The sequence below is a fragment of the Podarcis bocagei genome (genome assembly GCF_964188305.1).
Source record: "Podarcis bocagei genome assembly, chromosome: 1".
Taxonomy (NCBI): Eukaryota; Metazoa; Chordata; class Lepidosauria; order Squamata; family Lacertidae; genus Podarcis; species Podarcis bocagei.
The window spans coordinates 133487506-133496649 of NC_138125.1; the positions used below are offsets into that span (position 1 = coordinate 133487506).

The 9144-nt window shown below is 47.2% G+C and overlaps 1 pseudogene across 1 annotated transcript; it reads left to right on the plus strand.

The window, feature by feature from the left end:
* The first annotated feature begins 335 nt into the window (after positions 1–335).
* LOC308596797 (large ribosomal subunit protein eL32 pseudogene) lies at positions 336–4403 on the plus strand (annotated as a pseudogene). Its single transcript has 2 exons — positions 336–355; positions 3938–4403. The product of its transcript is annotated as a large ribosomal subunit protein eL32 pseudogene (transcript).
* The last annotated feature ends 4741 nt before the right edge of the window (positions 4404–9144 follow it).

Here is a 9144-nt window from a genome sequence, read left to right on the forward strand (position 1 = left end):
GGTTTCGCTGGCCAGTCAAAGTGTGGCCGCTGTCGCATGCTGACAGCTTCTAGGAGCCACGGGTGAGAGCTGAGTGCTTTCCTTTGGGCACTGTAAGATTGACTGTAAGCCTTGCCCAAGAAAGATGGCACCAGGACTGGCAGAAATGGGCACTCCTGAGGCTCAAGGCAATCAGGTTGTGGCCATCGATCACGCCAAGGGCCACTTGCTGCCAATGAAAACGGCCCTCATGTTTGAAAGCTGCTGCCCATAGGGATTCTCCCACTTAAAGCAGGGTTGGGAACCTGTGGCCTCCCAGATCTGCTGAACTCCAACCCCCACCAGCCCCAGACAGCATGGCCAATGGCCAGCAATGGTAGGAGTTGTGGGTCCACCCTGAGTTGGAGCCTCTACATCATTTACCATGCCATTGTGGCTGTCATTGAGATTAGGGCAACCCACACATAATGAGCAGCTTTCGCTTGTTGCAGCCTCCCCTCTACTCCCCACGAAGAACTTGCCAGATGGAAGCATTTTAGCCGCCTTGGTTTGGCAGCTAGCAGCATTTGACTCGGCTCCTAAGCCTGACGCGCAGTCCTCTGGCAACTAGCCACTTGGGTGTGTGGGTTTCCTTTCCCTGGGTTGGACAAGGCCTCATAAACTCTTGTTCCCAAATGACTATTTCCTGCACTTCCTTCTACAAATGCACCCCTTGGTAGTTGGAACCTCTGTTCCTGGTAAGGCTACTGTGTGTTTAACAGCTTTGTGACTTGCAGGGATTCGAGTGGTAGAGATTTCCCCGGAATGGAGATATGGGGACAGGCTTCACCTCTTGAACTTCTGCCTGGCATGAAAACAGGTAAAGGAAATCACAGTAAGCCTGCTTTGGGGGGGGGGCGTGTTAAACCTTAACCTGGTATCAATTTTCTCAGTCATTGGCAACTGAACCCGAATGTTCCTGCTGCTACCAGGACCTTTTCCTTCCTGTCATATGATGATGGTGGATTGTGAAAGGGCAGGACCTTTTGTCCAAGCAGCCAGGGACCCCCCAAGAGGCCCGTCGAATCACCTAGAGTGTCCTCCGTCGTCAGATCATATGCCACAGGTACTCCCAAGTTACTTATGGGATTCCACTGACTTTCTGAGGAAACTACACTCCACTGACAATCTCCCAGAAAACACCATCCTGGTTATTTTGAGTTTTGAGGCCCTTTGTCCCACCATTCCCCACAAAGGTGAACCACCCAGAAATATGCTGCCCACATATTTAGCTGCCAAACTCCACCACTTCTTAGTCATCTGCAATTGCTTCAGCTTTGGGGAGAGAACATGTATCTTCAGATCAGGGGCAAGACTCCACAGGAGGTGAACATCTTCATGGCCAGCTCTCGTCCTACCACGCACTGTTCTGTGCCGCCCCAGAGCCAATAGAGGGGGGGCATGGGGTGCAGAAGGAGGAGAGAGGGGAACCTTTTGTTGCACTAGCTGGAGCCCCTACACTGGCTTCTGCTAGCGGTACCCATAAGTTGAATCTTACCCTACAAGTGTTAATTGGTTTACCAATGCCAGAATGTCTGCATTATCAACACAAGTGGAGTGAGTGGGTGCCATATCTTAGGGTTGCTATCTGGACACAAAAGTTGTTGGACTTCCTCTTTTTATGGCACAGTAGTTGAGCTCTCCTGCCAACCTAGCAGTTCGAAAGCACGTCAAAGTGCAAGTAGATAAATAGGTACCGCTTCGGCGGGAAGGTAAACGGCGTTTCCGTGCGCTGCTCTGGTTCACCAGAAGTGGTTTAGTCATGCTCACCACATGACCCGGAAGCTGTACACCGGTTTCCTCGGCCAATAAAGCGAGATGAGTGCCACAACCCCAGAGTCGGTCATGACTGGACATAATGGTCAGGGGTCTCTTTAACTTTACCTTTAGTTGAGCTCAAAAATCTCAAAAAAAGAAAACTTTGAGCTATTTCTAAGGAAATTCGCCAAAATCTATTGTGATTCATCCGGACTTTCCTGAACATTTCAGCAATTTCTGCCCGGACACTGTTTCTGATGACTGAATCCTGACTATGTCCTGGAAATTCCGGACACATGGCAACACTACACTTTTTGTGCTTTCTGCATTTTCTTTCCTTCCTTCCCAATCCCCTCTCCACACCCCTTGTAACTCAGGCTAACCCTTCATCCATCTTATAAAGTTCACACAAAAAGCTCATGCTGTAACAAGTCGCCAGTCTTCACAGTGCCAACAGGCTGCTGGGGGCTAACGCAGATACCCTTCCGGAAACCAGTGGTAACAGTTGAGTGAGACCATTTTGCTCTACCTGTAGTGGCAGGGACCCTCCAAGATCTCCGGCTGAGAAAGGAGCCGTTTAACTGGAAGCAAAGCCGGGCCTTTCTGTATGCGGTGCATGGCTGCACTCTACCACTGAACCTTGGCCCCTCCCCAAGACGAGCTAATAGGATGGTTAATGTATTATATTGAAGACCGACTGCATACTAAAGCTTTCCTAACCCTCAGAGGTGTTTAAATTGGGGTCTGAATTGAGCTCTTTCCTCTAAACGTAATTTGAAAGAGCAACCTCCTGATTCCCCTTAGGCTGGCAGAAGCAAAGTGTTTCATCTTAGTTTTCCTTTCAAGCTGATTCATGAAACATTTCTGCGGTGGGGCTTCCCAGGCACTGGGTAGTGATAGTGATTAGCTTTCAATCCACGGCTAAGTGGCCACTCGGCCAGTTGCCCACCACGAGGCTCCACAGCAGGCATTGCTCAACCCACTTCGGCAGGTGGGTGAGGGAAGAGAGGGAGGGAAAAGAGGCTGCGTTCTTCGTTCCTGGGATGGCTGTTTTCACCAGCCATGCCCTCAGGAGCCTTTGGAAAGACAGAGCTGCCCAAATAACTGTAAGGGAGGTTTTTGACATTCTGAGTTCATCGTATAAAAGTGTCATGGGGCTGGGGGAGAAAGTTGCAAACTCTCCAAGGACCATAGCTGTCAACTTACAGATTTGAAAATAAGGGACCAGCAGCCTTGAAAATAAGGGACCTGCAGCCTCACCTGTTCCAGGCACTCCAGTCTTCCTGTCCTCCTGCAGTCTGGTCAAACTCATGCTGGTAGCTTCGAGAACACTGTCCAACCAACTTTGTAACCAGAGGTTTAACTGAATAGCATCTGAATCACATGCACCGCAAGGCCTATGCAGCCTCAACTTAAGATGGCTCCCCAGCCTGGCTTTGCACTGCAAAGTTTGCAGCAGCACATGCAACAAAATGGCATCCAGCATTCAAAAAACCCCTCAGCTTGCATTAACTAGCCACACATAAGGCATGCAAGCTCCACCCCCAGTTGTTCTTAGACTTCTTATTGGGTGAGCAACACAGCCAAGCAACACAGTTGGAGCCTCCCTCCTCCCTGGCTGGCAGGGAGGGAGGGAGAGGAGCTGCTTCCTTTGAAATTTAAGGGACATCATTTAAGGGACATTTAAGGGACATCCATCAATAAGGGACAGCAGCGGAACATGGCGCTGGAATAAGGGGCTGTCCCTTCAAATAAGGGACACTTGACAGCTATGCCAAGGACAGTCCCAGATTTACAGAAGCTGTCCTGGTTTCTGATTTGATCTCAGAATGTCCCGCTTTTTGGCTCTTTCTCTTCGCACTCCCTCCCTGCGCGGGTGCCGCCATTCTCCAGCAGATACTATGCCAGCCCTCAGTGTTATGTACTGAAGTTCTCACCCTGAGCCAGCAGGAGGATACTGTAGATGGTCTTCACTCAGGTCCACATATGCAAATAAGGAATTGAAAGTGACGTTCAGTGATTGGATAGTTACAAAAAGTTGTTACTGTTGCTTTGTAGTGGAGCTCTATATAAGCAGGTTGGCTGAACCCTTCAGTCCAGTTCTGTTCTGGGCCTGTGAATAAACAAGAGCTGTTTGAAGAATCGCTGTGTCATCTGATAGGTTCACCCACCACTTAACACTCAGACCCCTCATCAAGCCTAAGATCATCAAGAAGAGGACCAAGAATTTCATCCGCCATCAATCTGATCACTATGTCAAAATTAAGCGTAACTGGCGGAAGCCCGGAGGTATTGACAACAGAGTCCGCAGAAGGTTCAAGGGCCAAATCTTGATGCCCAACATTGGGTATGGTAGCAGTAAGAAGACAAAGCACATGTTGCCTTCAGGATTCAGAAAGTTCCTTGTCCACAACGTCAAAGAGCTGGAGGGGCTGATGATGAGCAACAAGTCCTATTGTGCAAAGATTGCTCACAATGTTTCATCCAAGAATCGGAAGGTAATTGTGGAAAGAGCAGCTCAGCTTGCTATCAAAGTCACCAATCCAAATGCCAGGCTGAGCAGTGAGGAAAATGAATAAATAGTTGCTCTTGTACAACTGGATTTAATAAAAAGAAAAAACAACAAATTCGAATCCCCGCGACAGGGTGAGCTCCCATTACTCAGTCCCTGCTCCTGCCCACCTAGCAGTTCGAAAGCGCGTCAAAGTGCAAGTAGATAAATAGGTACCGCTCTGGCGGGAAGGTAAATGGCGTTTCCGTGCGCTGCTCTGGTTCGCCAGAAGTGGCTTAGTCATGCTGGCCACATGACCCGGAAGCACATGACCGGCTCCCTCGGCTAATAAAGCGAGATGAGCACCGCAACCCCAGAGTCATTCGTGACTAGACCTAATGGTCAGGGGTCCCTTTACCTTTTAAAAACAACAACAACAATGTCCCGCTTTTCCTTAGGAAATTCCTATTTTCATCAGAGAAATGCTTGGAGTCATGCAACCCCTGAGCCAAGGAGATAAGGAACTTTACAACCTTTAGAAGACATCTGAAGGCAGCCCTGTATAGGGAGGTTGCTTAAAGTTTAATGTTTTATCATGCTTTTATATATGTTGGAAGCCACCCAGAGTGGTGGGGCAACCCAGTCTGACGGGTGGGGTATAAATAATACAATTATGATGGTGGTGATTATGGAATAGGATCTCCTTATTTTCATCGGAGAAATGTTCGAGGGTATGGAGTTGCTAGTTAATACTGTCACTAGCTTTAGGGTTCCTTGGGGATATTAATTGGCCTGTTGGTAAGCTTCATGCTCACTTAATTTTCTTTTATATATTTTAAATGGCTTGTTAATTGTCGAACTGCAGTGAAACTAAAATACTAAACTGAATTACATATCACGGTTGTTGTATCATTGCATTTTAGAGCAGTGTTTCCCAAACGTTTTTGGGCAACGGCACACCTGTTTACCCGAAAAAAATCTCGCGGCACACCACCATTAAAGCCCCGCCCCGTGACGTCAGCGCGCAGCGTCACGCCGGGAGGGACGCACAAGAGTGGAAGTTTTTTCCCTCCCCCTTGCCGGGGTGGGAGGAGGCAGCAGAGCGAGGGACTGAGGGACGGCGGCAGCTGAGGCGGCGGCGGTGGCTGCTGTGGTGGTGGCGGCGATAGCGGGCGGAGGAGGGGGCGGCGGCGGGGCTTGAGGAGCCGTCGCCGGGAGTTGCTGCTGCTGCTGCTGCCCGGACATGCCGGCCTCCTCCTCCTCCGCTGTCTCGCGCTCCTCCCTTTTGCGCGCGCTGCCCCGCCGCTCGGCACCACCACCGCGGAGCCGCCCCCGGCTCGACGCGGATCCTCGCCGCCGCCGCCTCTCGCCGCCCGACTCGCCCGCCTCCCTCCCACGGCACACCAGCCGATGTCTCACGGCACAGAAGTGTGCCGCGGAACACCGGTTGGGAAACACTGTTTTAGAGTGTCATTTTTGGCAAACCATTATGAGCACCACTCTGCTGGAAATGTGGTATACTCTATAACTGAACTGGATTAGAGGAGCTCCAAAAACGATCTCTCTCGATTCGGTGGCATGGGATTGGGGTGGGTGGGATAGGTATTAAAATGGCAAATGTGACTCAGTGCAGACCCTCTACGTGTCCCTATTTTCCAGGGGTGGTCCTGGATTTACAGAAGCCATTCCGGGTTCTGATTTGATCAGAAATCAATGTGATTATAATTTTTATTGAATTTTCTGTTTTACAGTTTAAGATTTTACATCCTTAAGATATCAGTGACTTCCCTTCTTCTGTTCCCATGGTTCATTCTACATAACATAAATCCCTGCATATTTTACAAAAAAAAAAAAAACCCTATACCATTCATTATTGCATTATTGCATCCATCAAAACTTCTTCGCACTGTTGAATTTATCTTAATGCTGTCAGCGTTTTCAACTGTACACAATTATTTCCCTATATTCAATAAACATTTTCCAATCTTCTTTAAATGTATGTCCTCCTTCTTATCTTATTCTACCCAGAATGTGATTTTCCTGTTTTCATCAGAGAAATGTTGAAAGGTATGGAATAGGACGTCCCTATTTTCATCAGAGGAAATGTTGGAGGGTATGTCAATGTAAACAAGAATAAGGTGATGCACCTGTGGTGGAAATAAATAAATAATCTAGCGCCCCATATGCACCAGTTCTGAACTGGGTGGTGGCTGACCAGGAAAGAGATATTGGAGTTGTGGTGGATAGTGAAATGTCTGCCCAGTGCGTGGCAGCTGAGAAAAAGGTGCATTGCATGTGAGAAATCATTCGGAAAGGAACTGGGAGTGGGGAAAACCCTGCTGTTATACAAACCTATGCTCAGGCCAGTGTTGAAATGCTGTTTTCAGCTGAGATCATCACAGCTCCAAAAAGGTTATTGTAGAGCTGGAAAAGTTTCAGAAAACGGCAACCGGAACCAACCATGGGACTAGAATTCCCCTGTGAGTCAAGGGACTTTTTTAGTACAGAAAAATGGTGAGTAAGGCGGGGGGGGGGGGCTAGAGAGGAGTTTCTCTTTCTCTCTCATTTCTTTCTCTAGAGCCCGGGGTCATCCAAAGAACCTGCATGCCCACCCGGTTTGGAAAGATGCAGAATAGGCACATAGGTAAAGGTAAAGGGACCCCTGACCATTAGGTCCAGTCGTGGCTGACTCTAGGGTTGCAGCGCTCATCAGTGGCATAGCGTGGGGGGTGCAGGGGGGCCGGCCGCACCGGGCGCAACATCTGGGGGTTATGGTTAGGGGGCGCACATCCACAGGTTTAGGGGGCGCAAATTACTTGCCTTGCCCCGGGTGCTGACAACCCACGCTACGCCACTGGCGCTCATCTCACTTTATTGGCCGAGGGAGCTTGCGTACAGCTTCTGGGTCATGTGGCCAGCATGACTAAGCCGCTTCTGGCAAACCAGAGCAGCGCACAGAAACGCCGTTCACCTTCCCACTGGAGCGTTACCTATTTATCTACTTGCACTTTGACCTGCTTTCGAACTGCTGGGTGGGCAGGAGCAGGGACCGAGCAACGGGAGCTCACCCCGTCGCGGGGATTCGAACTGCCAACCTTCTGACTGGCAAGTCCTAGGCTCTGTGGTTTAACCCACAGCGCCACCCACGTCCCATAGGCACATAGGTAAACCATGGCATTTGCTGCTACGAGGTTCAGTGACGGTAATCATCGTAGGAGCCAACTTCTAGAGGCCAAAGTCCCTTTGCCTGTCCCCCAATAATATATTTGAGGGGGGCCCCAAGTTGATAGGCATTGCCATTCCAATGGTGTGAGTGTACCATGTCATGTGATTGATTATGCCGGGCAGGTTTACCTGGGCCCTCCCAATATTTTATTCAAGTTGGCAGCGGCACCCCTGGTCACCAACTTGTTTTTTTTTATAATATTTTTATTACTTTTTTTTCCAGATAGATATCAACAGTACAGAAAAACAAAAAAAACAAGAAAAGAAAAAGAAAGAAAAAAGAAAAACTGATTTTTCCAAAGCTTGTTTCAATCCTCCAATGGACTTCCCCACATCTCCCGCACAATGCAATCTTTATAATAAATTTGTCAGCAAATTATAACCTTGTTTCATGTGTTTCTTTTGTACTTTCAGTTGCATTTTAAGTTTAAATTACTTATTATCCAATTACTCTATAAACACATATATTATCCTTATTTAAACATTTAAACATTGGTTCTTTCATTAATGTTATCTAATTTCAATGTCATCAACTCTCATTGCTGGAGCTAACCTTTCCAAATCATGCGAATTTTTATAGTTCATATAACTTATAAAATTTTTGCAAATAGTCCTTAAATTTTTTCCAGTCCTCCTCAGTTGTTTCTTCTCCCAAATCTCGGATTCTGGCAGTCATCTCGGCCAATTCCATATAGTCCATCAATTGCGTTTGCCACTCTTCCAGGGTGGGCAAATCTTGAATCTTCCAATATTTTGCGATAAGTATTCTTGCTGCTGTTGTGGCATACATAAAAAAAGGTTCTATCCTTCTTTAACACCTTTTGGCCGACAATGCCCAAGAGGAAAGCCTCCGGTTTCTTAGGAAAGGTGTACTTAAACACCTTTTTTAACTCATTGTAGATCATTTCCCAGAAGGCCTTCACTCTTGGACAGGTCCACCAAAGGTGAAAGAATGTCCCTTCAGCCTCCTTACATTTCCAACATTTGTTATCGGACAGATGATATATCTTAGCGAGCTTCACTGGGGTCATGTACCACCTGTATATCATTTTCATAATGTTTTCTTTCAGGGCATTACATGCCGTAAATTTCATACCGGTGGTCCATAACCTTTCCCAGTCGTCAAACATAATGTTGTACCCAATGTCTTGAGCCCATTTTATCATGGCTGATTTAACTGTTTCATCCTGAGTATTCCATTTAAGCAGCAAGTTATACATTCTCGATAATACCTTGGTCTTTGGTTCTAACAGCTCTGTTTCAAGTTTCGATTTTTCCACCTAGAATCCTATTTTTTTATCCAACTTAAAAACCTCATTAATTTGGGCATAATGAAACCAATCTTGCACCTTATCCTTTAATTTTTCATAGCTCTGCAATCTCCAATTACCTTCTATATTTTCTATTATTTCCCAATATTTCGGCCAACCGGCCTCCATATTGGGGTTTTTCCGGGCCTTGGCCTCAGCTGGTGATAACCACCTCGGAGTCTTACTTTCAAGTAAGTCCTTGTATTTTGTCCAGACCATAAATATTGCTTTCCTGACAATATGGTTTTTAAACATTTTGTGTGTTTTTACCTTGTCATACCACAAAAACGCATGCCATCCTAACGAATTATTGAAACCTTCCAGATCTAGGACATCAGTGTT